Source organism: Engystomops pustulosus, chromosome 7, assembly GCF_040894005.1.
Source record: "Engystomops pustulosus chromosome 7, aEngPut4.maternal, whole genome shotgun sequence".
In the NCBI taxonomy this organism is placed as follows: Eukaryota; Metazoa; Chordata; class Amphibia; order Anura; family Leptodactylidae; genus Engystomops; species Engystomops pustulosus.
Window position 1 is genome coordinate 83,448,212 of NC_092417.1, and position 16,734 is coordinate 83,464,945.

Sequence of the window (16,734 nt, forward strand, 5' to 3'; positions counted from 1 at the left end):
CACAAGATAAAGGAAGGATGGAGGAAATGAAGGACAGTAGGCCACAATTTGAAGGAGGAGGAAGGCCCCAATATGATGGAGAAGAAAGGCCACAATATGAGGGAGGATGGAGAGGACAGAGGCCATAATATGAGGCAGAATGGAGGACAGGAAGCTACAATATGAGGTTAGGAGGGAGGCCACAAAATGAGGGAGGATGGAGGACAGTAGACCACAATATGAGGGAGGTCACAGTATGAGGGAGGCCACATTATGATGGAGTAAGGAGGCCACAATATGGTGAAGGGAGGCCCAAATATATGAGATGAGGAAGGCCACAATAAGATGGAGGAGGGAGGCTACAAAATGATGGAGGACGGAGGCCACAATATGAGGGTTGAAGGAGGCCACAATATGAGGGAGGATGGAGGACAGAGGTCACAATATGAGGGAGAATAGAGGATAAGAGGCCACAATATGAGGGAGAATGGAGGACAGGAAGCCACAATATGAGGGAGAATGGAGGAGAAGAGGTTACAATATGTGGGAGAAGGGAGGCCCCAATGTGATGTAGGAGGGAGGCCACAATATGAGGGAGGATGGAGGACAGAGGCCACAATATGGGGGAGGATAAAGGACAAGAGGCCACAATATGTTTTTGCAGCGCTTGCATAGGATTCATACAAATCCCATTCACTATACTTTTATTTTAAAAAAAAAAGCAGCAACTTACCATCAGATCTATCTGATTAGCTGGAAAGGGTTAGGGAATATATTTATGTTACCCATCCAGTTACCCCCATATTTCATTCCCTACCAAGAGTGCACAAGGGATTTTTTACCCCTATACTACGTCCTATAGTTGCAGGGATTGGCAGTTTGGGAGAGAGACCTGGCAGATGGACAGATTAACATTTGTAGCCTCTAGCCAAAATTACTCCCACCTATATTTGGGGTACATAGCGTTTTCTACAGATAATTAATTCAATACAGGAGGTTATGCATATAGCTTTACTGCCAGTAAAGCTATGTAGCCGTTAATCGCCCATCGTTTGGGCTTGTTTGCTCTTAAAAATAATCTGTGTAAATACAGCGTTACAGAGTTGCTGATTTACATATTGAAAACTACAGAATTTTTGGTGGACAATATTATTTGCAGGTGAGGGGTGCACCTATGAGCTGTTTTTCCCCCTCATTTGCAAATATATATGTGTCTCAATGGAAGGATGAATTGATTTGTTCTCCTATGAATCCCTTTTCTCATCCTATAGCATGGCTAGGTTGTTACATCGATAATCTGATGTGGACATGGAAGGGTACAGAGCAAGAATTTGAATTTTTTAAACATTTTTGTAATAACAATAACTGGAATTTTAAATTCACATTTTGTTTTGGTGCCAATACTGTGATTCTTTATCCGCTTACATGTGGATGATGGGCAACTTATGGCTGTCCCATATAAAAAGAAAACTGTGGGCAATTCTCTTTTGTCTGCAGATTCTTGTCGTCCTAAACGCACTGTTAACAATTTGCCATATGAGGAACTAATACGCCCTAAATACAATTGTAATGTACTGAATATCTTTGTACAAGTTAAAAAAAACAGACTTTTACAAAGAAGATACACTTCCACACAGTTCAATAGGGCTTATAATAAAGTCAGACAAGTCAACGTTCTACTCTTTTACAAGATAAAGTAAAGAACAACAAGTTTAAAAGCGAGAGATCAAGTTACTTTCATGACCTCTTATTGCAGACAATACAGCAAAATTGTACATATTGTTAAGAAGTTTCTTGCAATACTGCAATAGGATTCCATTATGTCACTTATACTTACTAACGGGATTAGATTTTCAGGGATTTTCAGTAGATTTACCATAGGGTAAAATACCACTGACATCTCTGTGTAGCACCTGCGGTCGGAGTGAGCTCCGATTGCGGGTATTAACCATTTAAATGCTGCGGCCAGCTCGACCACAACATTTAAACGGCTGCAGGGAGATCTCCTGTTCGATCGGCGCACCCACAGCATTTTTGGGGGGTGGCGGTCATTGCTATGGCAGCAGGTAAGACCCCAGGGCTATCCATAGTAAATGCTCATAAGGTCCTGTTATATACGGGACCTTAAAGGGAACCTACCACCACAAATCTACCTATCAAGGTAGATCTGGTGGCAGGTTCCTCTAATGTAGAATAATATAGCCCTTTTTAGGGATATACTGTGGCCCATAACTTTTCTAAATTTTATTTCCTAAAGAGGCTACTTGGGCATGGAGTAGGCGGAGCTGAGGCTGCACGGCACGGCTACTACACACCCCAACAGCCTCTTGCATTCTGCCTAACCTGACATCTTCAATGCGCAGTAGCTACGGCTTCAGAGCCAACACAGCACAGCCGATGGCCTGTGTTCTGTGGATCTTTTATTTTATATAAAAGTAAAAAACATAACAATACAAACCAAACATAATATACAATATATACAAAATATATACAATCTTACCTGCTGGTCCAGCCACATTCACACCTAGCAAAAACAATAACTTAAAATACACCAATATGAATAAACACCAAATACCACAACCCCCACCCAACCGATTATCACAACCTAAACCAAACCAATAAACAAAGGCAAGCCACATCCACAAATAAACATAAATGACTATAAATATACATAAACCCACCCCACACCCTCTAATAACAAACCACCCCACACCCATTATTTTTTTTTAAAATATATAATACTAAACACATAATACACATAACACTACACTAAACTAAATCCCTCGCCTGCAACCTCCCCTTCCCCCCAGACACTGGTCCAACGTCCAAAGTTTGCGTTAAGTAGTCCAGACCAGTGTCCAAGGTCAGTTCTTAAATCCCAAAATCCCACACCATCACCCCCCTCCCAACCTAACACTAGAACTCAAAACCCCACTATATACAATATATACAATATATACAGTATTTACAATATAACATAAAGAAAACAGAATACAAATAAAACCTGAACAACATCAATCAAAACCACATAAAGCCCAGGTTCGGCGCCTGCAAGCCACTACATCACTATAACCTGTTCTGTGCTGCTCTCCTGTGTGAGCATTGTCAGATTTCTGTCCACAGGAAGGAAACATAGAAGCTTTCTATAGAATAACAGCAAGCAGAGATCCATAAAACAGGTCAGAATTGATTCAGAAAGTATATTGGGAAATTGTATAACTTTTCATTACTCAAACAATAACATTTGTTTGATGAAATGGGAATTCCCCTTTAACCCCTCAACGCTATGCGCCGTAGCTCTACGGCGCAGAGGTACAGGGGATGTATGAAGAGGGCTCACGGGCTGAGTCCTCTTCATACAAGGGTGGGGGTTGTTGCATATTGCAGCAAACCCCCACTACTAATAACCGGTGCTTGCACCGATCACGGCTATTAACCCTTTCATTGCTGCCGGCAAAGTCGCCTGCGGCATTTAAAAAATGGCGGCGCGTGGGCGCCACCATCTTTATTACGATCGCCGCTCCCCCGAACGTTATCGGGGGGGTGACAATCGGTTGCCTGGCTTCTGCAGATTCGTTACAATGAGCCAGTGAAGGAGCTGCAAAAATGCCATATACTGCAATACAGTAGTATTGCAGTATATGGTAGGAGCGATCTGACCATCTAGGGTTAATGTACCTTAGATGGTTTAAGAAATAGTAAAAAAAAAAAGAAAAAAAAAAGTTTAAAAAATAAAAAAAATTAAAAATTCAAATCACCCCCCTTTCCCTAGAACTGATATAAAACATAATAAACAGTAAAAATCACAGACACATTAGGTATCGCCGCGTCCCAAAATGCCCGATCTATCAAAAACGGTTACGGACGGCGGTGACCTCCGAGACGGGAAATGGCGCCCAAATGTCCGAAATGCGACTTTTACACCTTTTTACATCACATAAAAAATTGAATTTTTCGCGAAAAATGATGTATCACACAGCTCCGTGCACCAAAGTATGAAAAAGTTAGCGTCAGAAGATGTCAAAAAAATTTTTTCTTTTTTGTACACATTCGTTTCATTTTTGAAAATGTATTAAAACACAATAAAACCTATATAAATTTGGTATTACTGCAATCGTACAGAACCAAAGAATAAAGCTGAGGTGTTATTTGTAGCGCACAGTCAAATTTGTAAAAACTGAGCCCACAAGAACGTGACGTGAATGTGCAGATTTTTTAAATTTTTCCACATTTGGAATTTTTTTTCAGCTTCGCAGTATACGGCATGTTAAAATAAATAACATTATGGGAAATTTGTTACGCACAAAATAAGCCCTCACACAGGTCTGTACACATAAAAATGAAAAAGTTATGGATTTTTGAAGGTGGAGAGCGAGAAATGAGCTATGACCTGCATCATTAAAGGGGTATTCCGGGAATATGAACGTCTCACACAAAAACCCTTGATGATATAAATAAATGAATACAACAATACTCAATGTCATTAGTCACAAAATGGAGCTTAAATAATTTGATTTTATGAATTACTAAATTTATGGCCTCTCTAAAGTAGGTGGAGTTATCACTAAGATGGCCGCCACTGGAAACTACAAGTTCCATGATCCTTTAGTTCTCAGTAACTCCTCCTCCCTCTTATGCTCTACTCCCAGTGATGATCTAACAGGTTTTCTTGCTCTGTTACCATAGTAATGATGTGTAACTGCCATCACCACAACACTGGTCATACTAACCGACCAACCGACAACAGCCAAACGTAGTGGTGATCACATGACCTGCCCAGGCAGGTGCAGGACATGTGATGTGGACATGTGACAAGCAGCCATCTTCTGTCCTGCAACGGACCGTGCGGAGGAAATTAACGGACTGATTAAACGGCCAGTAGCATTTTAATTCTTCATTACAGTCTATGTCATCAGCATTGTCTGCTAAGGGGAGCAAAATTTTAAATAACAACTAATTACACATTAGCCTTTATTTTGAGTGCCCACTTGTATATGAATTATGCTGATTCCTGGAATACCCCTTTAAGGGGTTAAGCTATAAACTGGCTACGTCCTTAAGGGATTAAAGAAGAGCAATGAGTGAAAGCTGAACACAATGTTATTGTCTTTGGAACATTGCTGCTTTCTCCATTCTTAATGCATTTTATATATTTCAAGATTGGACTGGATTGTAGCAGGATTCATGTCCTTGGGTAGCATAAAGCAAGGTTCCTTCCTTTTAAATAGCTCACAGTAGTCTTTTGTAGGTATAGCGTCTGTTCAACAAAATTTTGCATTGCCTTATTGTCTTGCACCGATCCTGGGTGTTAACCATTTGATTGGCGACAGCATTTAAAGGTAATTTACCACTTGGGTGTAGTGCTTCTAGACCAAGCACACTTACATGTCGGACTATGCCTCCTAAAACAGGATCCATTCTTCTTTTTGCTTCTAATAGATTAGTTTTTGATAGAACTGCCTTTTAAAATTATGTAAATGAGCCTCAGGGGCTCATGGATACATCACAGAAGCCTCTTCTGGGCCAGATGTCTGCTAATTATTCACGCCTCCATTCAGGGAGGAAGGAAACTGGCAGAAACATTGAATGTGAATAAATAGCAGACAATGAAGCCAGAAGGAGCTCCTGTGATGTAGCCAGGAGCCACGGAGGCTCATTTACATAATTTAAAAAGACAGCTCTCTCAAAAACTAAGCTATTAGAAGCAGAAGGAAGAACAGATCCTGTTTCAAGAGGCACAGTCCAGCATGTAAGTGGGATTGGTTTAGAAGCACTGCACCCAAGTGGTAAATTTCCTTTAAAGGACGGCAGCACATTGGCTCTGCCATCTTTGTTTTGATTGTCTCTTCCTGCGATGTCATTGAGGAGCAGTGATCTGTTCTCATACACAGACCCGTCTTGTCTAGAGATGAGCGAGTATACTCGTCCGAGCTTGATGCTCGTTCAAGTATTAAGTATTTCCCCTGCTCGAGATCGAGCATTTAATTAAAAAAACACAGTGAAGAACAATGAAGAATAGAATAAAAACAGTGAACACAGGATCATTTAAGTGAAAAACACAGTGAAAAACACAGTGAAGAATAGATTACAGATGTTCTGCACATCTGCTTACTTGTCGGGAGATACGCGCGTAGCGGTGCGAACAAAATAGTATGTGTAGAACACATTGAAGAACACGGTGAGCAGGACAGAGACACCGGGGAGCAGCACAGAGACACCGGGGAGCAGCACAGAGACACCGGGGAGCAGCACAGAGACACCGGGGCACCGGCAGCACGGAGACAGCGGAGCAGCAGCAGCACGGAGACACCGGGGAAGCGGCAGCACGGAGACACCTGGGCAGCGGCAGGCACGGAGACACCGGGGCAGCGGCAGGCACTGAGACACCGGGGCAGCGGCAGGCACGGAGACACAGGGGCAGCGGCAGGCACGGAGACACAGGGGCAGCGGCAGGCACGGAGACACCGGGGCAGCGGCAGGCAGGGAGACACCGGGGCAGCGGCAGGCACGGAGACATCGGGGCAGCGCAGGCAGGGAGACACCGGGGCAGCGGCAGGCACGGAGACACAGGGGCAGCGGCAGGCACGGAGACACAGGGGCAGCGGCAGGCACGGAGACACCGGGGCAGCGGCAGGCAGGGAGACACCGGGGCAGCGGCAGGCACGGAGACATCGGGGCAGCGCAGGCAGGGAGACACCGGGGCAGCGGCCGGTACGGAGACACCGGGGCAGCGGCAGGCACTGAGACACCGGGGCAGCGGCAGGCACGGAGACACCGGGGCAGCGGCAGGCACGGAGACACCGGGGCAGCGGCAGGCACGGAGACACCGGGGCAGCGGCAGGCATGGAGACACCGGGGCAGCGGCAGGCACGGAGACACAGGGGCAGCGGCAGGCACGGAGACACAGGGGCAGCGTATCTCCCGACAAGTAAGCAGATGTGCCGAACATCTGCAATCTATTGTTCACTGTGTTTTTCACTGCGTTTTTCACATAAATGATCCTGTGGTCACTGTTTTTATTCTATTCTTCACTGTTCTTCACATCTGCTAACTTGTCAGGAGATAATATACGCGCGGAACAGTGAAGAATAGATTGCAGATGTTTGCATACATCTGCTAACTTATCAGAAGACATTCTTTTTCAATTAAATAACACATTTTATTCCCGAACCATGGTCCCTTTGAAAAATGCTCGGGTCTCCCATTGACTTCAATGGGGCTCGTTATTCGAGACGAGCACTCGAGCATCAGGAAAAGTTTGTCTCGAATAACGAGCAACCGAGCATTTTAGTGCTCGCTCATCTCTAGTCTTGTCTCATATCTTGTGTCATGTCTCATGTCTTGTTTTAGCCCGTCCATTACAATGTGCGAACATTGAAATAGATGATGTGGAAAATCCGCATATACTGCCATATTGATCCCCTTGAAAAAGCTAGACGCGAAACGCGTGTTGATGTCCCAGGACTTAACAGTGCAATTATGGGTAAGTATCATAGTATAATAGTATATAAGGCTGGAAAAAGACGCAAGTCCATCAAGTCCAACCTTTAAGAATTAAATAAATGTTTTATCCCCATAACCCGTGAAATTTTTTCTCTCCAGAAAGGTATCTAGGCCTCTCTTGAACATGTACATAGAGTCTATAGTCTCAGTGCTCGTACTGTAAAGAACCTTTGTCTGTGTTGATGGTAAAATCGCCTCTCCTCTAGGCGCAGAGGATGCCCCCTTGTCCTGGTCACAGGCTTAGGTATAAAAAGATCTTTCGAGAGATCCTTGTGCTGTCCGTTCAGGTATTTATACATTGTAATGAGGTCTCCCCTCAGTCGTCTTTCTTCTAAACTGAATAATCCCAAATTTTGTAATTTGTCAGTGTATTCTAATCCCCCCATTCCCCTAATAATACTGGTTGCTCTCCTCTGCACCCATTCCAGTTTTACTATATCCTTTTTATACACTGGTGCCCAAAACTGTACACAATATTCCATGTGTGGTCTGACCAGGGATTTTTATAAGGGCAAAACTATGTCTTTATCATGAGAATCTATTCCTCTCTTGATACATCCCATAATTTTAGTTGCTTTAGCAGCAGCCGCCTGGCTCTGGTCACTAAAATTAAGTTTACCATCCACCAATACCCCCAAGTCCTTTTCAGCTCCAGTTTTACTAAGCAATTGACCGTTTAGAACATAATTATACTTTTTGTTTCCATGGCACAAGTGCATAACTTTACATTTATCTACATTAAACCTCATCAACCATTTCTTTGCCCACTCCTCAAGCTTTCACAAATCCCTCTGTAATGCTAAACTATCGACCTCAGTATTTATTACTTTACACAGCTTAGTATCATCTGCAAATATTGAAACTTGACTGTGTAAACCCACTACAAGGTCATTAATAAAAATATTAGAAAGAAGTGGCCCCAATACTGACCCCTGTGGCATTCCACTGGTAATGACAACCCAATCTGAGAATGTGTCATTAATGACCACCCCCTGTTTTCTATCACTAAGCCAATTACTTACCCAAATACACAAATTTTCTCCTATTCCCAGCAGTCTCATTCTATATACCAACCTTTTATGTGGCACGGTGTCAAATGCCTTTGAAAAGTCCAGATATACAACATCCACAGCGTCCCCCAGATCCAGTCTTGAACTTACCTCCTCGTAGAAACCAATCAGATTAGTCTGACAAGACTGATCTCTCATAAACCCATGCTGACGCTGGGTTATAAGGTTGTGCACAGTGAGATACTCCAGGATAGCATCTCTAACAAACCCCTCAAATATTTTCCCCACCACAGCAGTTAGACTCACAGGTCTGTAGTTTCCAGGATTGCTATTTGATCCTTTTTTGTATATTGGCACCACATTTGCTATGCGCCAGTCCTGTGGAACATAACCAGTCCTCAGTGAATCTTCAAATATTAAAAATAACGGTCTGTCTATCACCGTACATAGTTCATCCAGAACCCGGGGGTGTATGCCATCTGGCCCCGGTGATTTATCTATCTTAGTGGTTGCGAGGCAGCGCCGTACCTCTTCCTTGGTTAAACTGTTGACATTCCAAAAAGAAATTACATTATTCCTCATTGTGTCTTCCACCAGGGGATTTTCCTGGGTAAAGACAGTTGAGAAGGCGACATTCAGTAGATTGGCCCTTTCCTCATCTCCTTCCACCATGAACCCCATGTTATTTCTAAGGGGACCCACACTCTCTGTTTTTAGTTTCTTACCATGTTTTTCCTCCAGGCATCGCCTAGTATGACATCAGCAGCGGCACGTCATACTAGGCGCCGTCCAGGGGAGAACAATGGCGGCGCCCAGCACGAAGTTAGTGAAGACAAAAGACAGGCGCCGAAGCCAGAAGAGGACCTGCGCGGACATCGGGGGAGCAGCACTGCAGGTCGGGGCCACCGGAGGGTGAGTATATAAGTTTATTATTTTCTTTTAATGCTGGACTGGCTGTATATTACTGGGGGCAGTGCTGTATACTACTGGGGGCAGGCTGTATACTACTGGGGGCAGTGCTGTATACTACTGGGGGCAGTGCTGTATACTACTGGGGGCAGTGCTGTATACTACTGGGGGCAGGCTGTATACTACTGAGGGCAGTGCTGTATACTACTGGGGGCTGGCTGTATACCACTGGGGACTGGCTGTATACCACTGGGGACAAGCTGTATACCACTGGGGGCAGGCTGTATACTACTGGGGACTGGCTGTATACTACTGGGGACTGGCTGTATACTACTGGGGGCAGGCTCTATACTACTGGGGGCAGGCTCTATACTACTGGGGGCAGGCTCTATACTACTGGGGGCAAGCTGTATACTACTGGGGGCAGGCTGTATACTACTGGGGGCAAGCTGTATACTACTGGGGGCAAGCTGTATACTACTGGGGGCAGTGCTGTATACTACTGGGGGCAGTGCTGTATACTACTGGGGGCAGGCTGTATACTACTGGGGGCAGTGCTGTATACTACTGGGGACTGGCTGTATACTACTGGGGGCAGGCTGTATACTACTGGAGGCTGCTGTATACTACTGGGGGCAGGCTGTATACATACTGGGGGGGTCTGTGACTAATGCATTTCCCACCCTCGGCTTATACTCAAGTCAATAGGTTTTCCCAGTTTTTGATGGTAAAATTAGGGGTCTCGGCTTATACTCGGGTCGGCTTATACTCCAGTATATATGGTATATACTTGAAAAATAATTTGGGATTATTTTTGCTCTCCCTGGCAATATTTCTCTCAGTCTCTATTTTTGAGGCCTTTATCTGCTTTTTACAGGATTTATTTTTCTCTCTATAATCCTGTAGTGCCTCATCGCTACCTTCACGTTTTAGCACCTTAAACGCCTTATCTTTCTCGCTTATTGCTTTACTTACAAGACTAGTGATGTGGTGAGGGTACGGGCGCATGAGAAAAAATTGTTTAATGTTATGTGTCTATGCTTACTACAATGTGAATACACACTACAGTGATAATAAATGTGCTGTTTAGTTACTTTGATAAATATTCACCCCAATACTCATCCCAACCCTTTGCTATTTTTGCACATGTTTAGGTTGCCATTTGCATTTTGAAATCTATCTTTTGTTTACTCATAGTATCAAAGTATCATAGTATATAATAGATCCCCTAGATCCACCATGACCCCCCATGGTATTCCTAAGAGGGCCCACAATCTCCGTTTTTAGTTTCTTATCATTTATATACTTGAAAAATAATTTGCTCTACCTGGCAATATTTCTCTCAGTCTCAATTTTTGTGGCCTTTATCTGCTTTTTATCTGCCCCCAATCTGTAATTCTGATATATCAGGTCTGTTGGTAAGGATAAGGTCCAGCAGTGCCCCCTCTCTTGTTGGCTCCAGGACTAGTTGCCACGGGTAATTGTCTTTTGTTGTCGACAAAAACCTGCTACCTTTGAAGGACCTGCAGGTTTCTGCCCCTCAGTCAATATATGGGTAATTGAAGTTCTCCATGATAAGTACTTCACGCTTTGAATCCGCATCCATTTGACTTATCAGCAATTCTTCTGCTGCTTCCACTATATTTGGGGCCTTATAATAAACCCCTAGTAATATTTTATTATTCTTTTTCCCTTCCCTTATCTATACTCATAGGGACTCCACATTTGCATTTGCGTCACCGATGTCATCTCGCAGGATGGAGTTGAGGCAAGATTTCACAAATAAACAAACCCCTCCCCTTTTTAAATTTGTACAATCATTTCTAAAAAGACTATAACCATCTATAGTAACAGCCCAGTCATAACTACTGTCCAGCCATATCTCAGAGATACCGACTGTATCATATTTGCCTTCCGACATACTGCATATGATGGTGCATACTTTTTGATGAAAAATAATAATAAAATTAATTTGGGATTTTTTATAATGGGGTTAGCTCCTTTCTTTTGTGTCCTGCCTACTGTAGTATGGCAGTATATGGTTGGATCAATCAGACAACCTAGGGTTAAAGTTCCCAATGGGTCTGAAAAATATATACTTTTTTAAATTTCTTTTTTAATTTAAAAAATAAATTAAAATAATAATACCTAAAAACTCAAATCACACCCCTTAAGTTAAATCATAAACATGTAAAGTATCATCATGTCCCAAAATGCCCAGTCTATCAAAATACAATAACAGTTATTCCTGGCTTTTTTAAGGTTTCAATTGCATTAATCGTTGTTTACTACTTCTTTTACTTTATCTGCAATGCCCAAGAAATTGTAAGGCAAAGTACTATCTACTATTATTATTATTATTTTCATGGAATTGTATTTCTTCCGTCCCTCTTTTATTCCTTTATTACTAAATAGCACCATAAACATTGGAAAATGCTAACAGTATACAGACAGTCCCCGGGTTACATACAAGATAGGGTTTGTAGGTTTGTTCTTAAGTTGAATTTGTATGTAAGTCGGAACTGTATATTTTATAATTGTAGATCCAGACAAAAAAAATTTTGGCCCCAGTGACAATTGGAGTTTAAACATTTTTTGCTGTAATGGGACCAAGGATTATCAATAAAGCTTCATTACAGACACCCCACAGCTGATCATTGCCATCTGGGACTATAGTAAAGCATTCAGAAATCTTCAACAGAGGTCAGAGGAGTCTGTCTGTAACTATGGGTTGTCTGTAAGTCAGGTGTCCTTAAGTTGGGGACCGCCTGTATACCCTTTATGAATGTGTAAATTATAGGGCTAAATGAACGCTTAACGGACAAAATTAGACCGTTCTATATTTCACCTCCATTTACTTTATAGCTCTCAAAGGGATATCAAACTTAGTCAAAGCTGTTTTTAATAAGTTGAGGGGTACAGTTTTGAAGATGGGGTGATTCATAGGGGGTTTCTATTATTATACACTTCAAAACTCAGTAAAAAAAAAGATCTCCAAAAAATTCAATACTGAAATTTCTGTGAAAATTAGGAAAATTGCTGTTTGATTTGTAAGCTGTGTGATGTTGTAATAATATATGAAGACATTTTAAAATTGATGAAAACATAAAGCAAACATTTGGGAAGTATTAGTGAGTTACTTATTTGAGTGGTAAAACTGTTTGTCTGGAAAGGAGATGCCGGTAATTTCGAATTTTAAAAGTTTTTCAAGCGTAGGCAGTATGTATTGTATTATGTGTGGAACCATGTTTGCTTATACAGGCAGTCCCCGGGTTACATACAAGATAGGGACTGTAGGTTTGTTCTTAAGTTGAATTTGTATGTAAGTCGAAACTGTATATTTTATCATTGTAGTTCCCGACAATTTTTTTTTTTGCCCCAGTGACAATTGGAGTTTCACATTTTTTTGCTGTAATAGGACCAAGAATTATCAATAAAGCTTCATTACAGACAATTTTAAGCTGATTATTGCAGTCTGGGACTATTTTAAAGCATCCAGAGAGCTTCACCAGAGGTCACAGTGGGCAGAGGGGTCCGTCTGTAACTATGGGTTGTCTGTAAGTCGGGTGTCCTTAAGTAGGGGACCGCCTGTATATCAGAGATAAACATACTGTTCCATTTGTATATAATAGGGTTTGGTCTATGGTCTGTGTTTACATGTGCGTCTGGATTGATGTATGTATCATGTGACACAATCCTACTTGCCATGTATATAAGGATCGGAGAGCAATGCATACCCTTTCCTTTTTTGTGTAAACTAACAGTGAAGCAGAAAGCTTAGTGTATTGATTGATACCCAATGAACAATAACCTTCCTATATGACCATAAACTACATTACACTTATACAGTATATATTTGCCTCCCATTATAAACCTAACATTTGTAATTACTGGTGAAACATATCACAATTAACATTAAACTAACATGTGTAGAAAATAAATGCTATTTTTTAAAACTTACTTTATTTTAACAAGAAGAAAAGTTTCTTACCTGACCTGATGCGTGAAGGACAACAATCCAAATTAGTGGCTTGATATAATAAAACCGCTTGTAGGTTAATAAGTGACTCTATAATTAAAAACCCACCAATCAGTGAAAACATTGTGCATTGGACGCCTGAAGCTGCTATTTCACTAACCTGATAGAAAGATGTTATATACTGTATTCTCATTGTAGCTACACTTACAATAATTAGTTACAAGTAGAGAAAGTTAATATAGAGGGCGTTTAGCAGACTGCCCCTATATGTCAGAGCAGAAAGCTGTACAGAGGGTAACTGTTATGTGGATGCAGTAGTGGATGATAATACAGGCGGAAGTCAAGGATTTTAGGGGGGCCTGCACCCATGATTCCTCATACATCTGTTCCTATCATTACACATGTACACAAGAGCCATTTCCATAGGTCTTGAAATCGCAGATTGAAATTAGGCAGAAGGGATGCATCAGCCATTACTCAGGAAGCTTGACTCTAGTAACACATGAAGGAGGTGAACTTCAGACTTGTAGGGGCTATAATATTCATACAGCCCAGGGCCCATGGCAGTTTTACTCCGACATTGTTTGGATGTTTGCAGCATTGCAGGGACAAATTAACTTGTTTACTGAAGCCCTCTTTCAGTAATCATCACCCTCGTATGTTGGACATGCATCTCCTAAGCTGCCCATAACACATTTGTCAATTTTTGGACCCACCCAATGAATTAAAGAGGACCTGTCACCCAAATTTTCGACACTAAAGTAAACAGCTCCTAGTACTTGAACAAACGCCGCAATGTGTTAGAAGGATAGCGTAACCAGAATCCTCCGGTAACGCTATCTAACAATGCGGCGGGGTACAGTGTAATTGTCAGACAACTCGCAAAGCTGTTCGACGTATTCATGAGGGGGCGGGGATGGGGCGGGGTTGGATGTGGCTAGGGGCGGTGACTGGAGCGAGCGGGGCGGTCCGGGGATGATGATTACACTGTACCCCGCCGCAGTGTTAGATAGCGTTACCGGAGGTTTCCGGTAACACTATCACTCTAACACTGCGGCGTTTGTTCAAGCCCTAGGAGCTGCTTACTTTAGTCCTCTTTCAGAAGAATTTAATGATCAACTAATTTTTATATGGTCCTCCCAACATAACTATTGCAGATACCAATACTGGGGAGACTGGGGCACACGTTATACATAGACACCATAATAGTGTCGCATGTCTTTCATAAATCTGGAGCATTTTGATTAAACTTCTTCTGAAGCGTTGAGGGTTAACTTTCCTGTGGCTTCATACAGTCAACATTAATAGAGAATTAGAGGAATGCAAAATCCGATCTGGAGTTAATCAGTTTAACTCTGGAAATAATTAATTGAAGACGTGCCCTGATAAAAACATCAGAATTACAAGACATACTTAGAAAAACTACAGCAGCCATTCAGTAACAACCATAAGTTTATATGCCAAACTATAAGATCACCTTCCAATGTCCAATAATCAGAATGCTGGAAAATCGGGTCACAATTATCGTTATGGGGTCAGCTGTGATCATCCAGCACAACCAAGCTGCTGGCCACAAACCAAGTGACCACTTACTGGACTTGAGGACTGGGACTGGTAATTTAAAAGCAATAGGTAATGGTCATCTTATGTTATATAGACTCTACTGTGAATTGCTGTTTGGTGCGAGAAATCTTCTCAAAATGCTCATTGTTCTATAGCAACATAACATTAATTACAATGTATGCAGCTCTTATACTAGATAATAGAGAGGTGTCCTAAAACCGACAACATGCTCTAATATCAAAGTGTCATTTAATGGATTTTTCACCTTTGACATTTGAGCTATCCATTCCCCAGTTTTGATGAATGAAGCCCAGTGTGTAAAAACAGACCACACATGAATTTGTAATATTCCTACAGAGTCCCCAAAAATCCCTCTGTTTAATAACCCTCTATTGTGGCCCCTCACTCCATATCACATTCTTTTATTGTGACCCCAATAATATATCATTCCCTCTATCATGCCCCCCACAGTGTATGATATCCACTCTTGTAGCCCCCACACTGTTTAATGCCTTCTTTTTCTGCCCCCTTTAGTGTATACTGCCTCTCTCCTGTGGCCTGCAGAATCCAAAATGCTCTGATTCTGCTTTCTCTCATTCTCACCTTCCTGTCCTTAAGCTGCTCACAGTGGCACAGTGGTTGATATCTCCCTGCTTCACCATTGTTCTAAACTCTATCTTTGCCCCGAAGACCTCCCCCATAAATAGAGAAGAACATTATCTGACAACACTTAGTCTGTTAACTAAGAAGCTAATTTGCATTAAGATACAATTATAGATTTCTGGGAAGCAGGGACAAGTTATAAAGTACCCTATATGAGACAATGCACTTTGGTGCCCTAAGCAGGCAAGCAAAATTATGTCCCCTACCTCTGTAAATCTGTAGCAAAAACGGGTCAGAATCAGGGCTGATCCTGAGATGAAAAAATGCCTCTCTCCCCACATTAAAAAAAGATATCCACTTCTATGAAATCATCTACAATTAGGCCTAACAGCAATAAATCTAGCACAAATAGAAGCAAAGCACATGCCCTAGTACATAAGTATCCCAGCACACTCCCCCCAGTATATATGTAAGCCAGCACATGTCCCACTATATAAGTAGCCCAGGACATCCCCCCAAGTATATATGAAAGCCAGTACATGCCTCAGTATATAGGTATCCCAGCACACTCCCCCCAGTATATATGTAAGCCATCACGTGTCCTAGTATATAGGTATTCCAGCACACTCCACCCAGTATAAATGTAAACCAGCACATGCCCCAGTATATAGGTAGCCCATCACACTCACCCCAGTATATACTGTAAGTCAGCACACTCCCCCCAGTAAATATTTAAGCCAGCACATGCCCCAATATATAAGTATCCTAGCACATCCCCCCATATATATGTAAGCCAGCACATGTCCCAGTATATAGGTAGCCCAGCACACTCCCCCCAGTATATATGTAAGCCAGCACATGTCCTAGTATATAGGTATCCCAGCACACTCCCCCAGTATATATGTAAGCCAGCACATGTCCTAGTTTATAGGTATTCCAACACACTCCACCCAGTATATATGTAAGCCAGTACATGTCCTAGTTTATAGGTATTCCAGCACACTTCACCCAGTATATATGTAAGCTAGCACATGCCCCAGTATATAGGTAGCCCTGCACACTCCCCCCAGTATATACTGTAAGTCAGCACATGCCCCAGTACAGTGATGGCGAACCTTTTATAGACCGAGTGCCCAAACTACAACCAAAACCCACTTATTTACCCTGATGTGCCATTTTAAGCAGTAA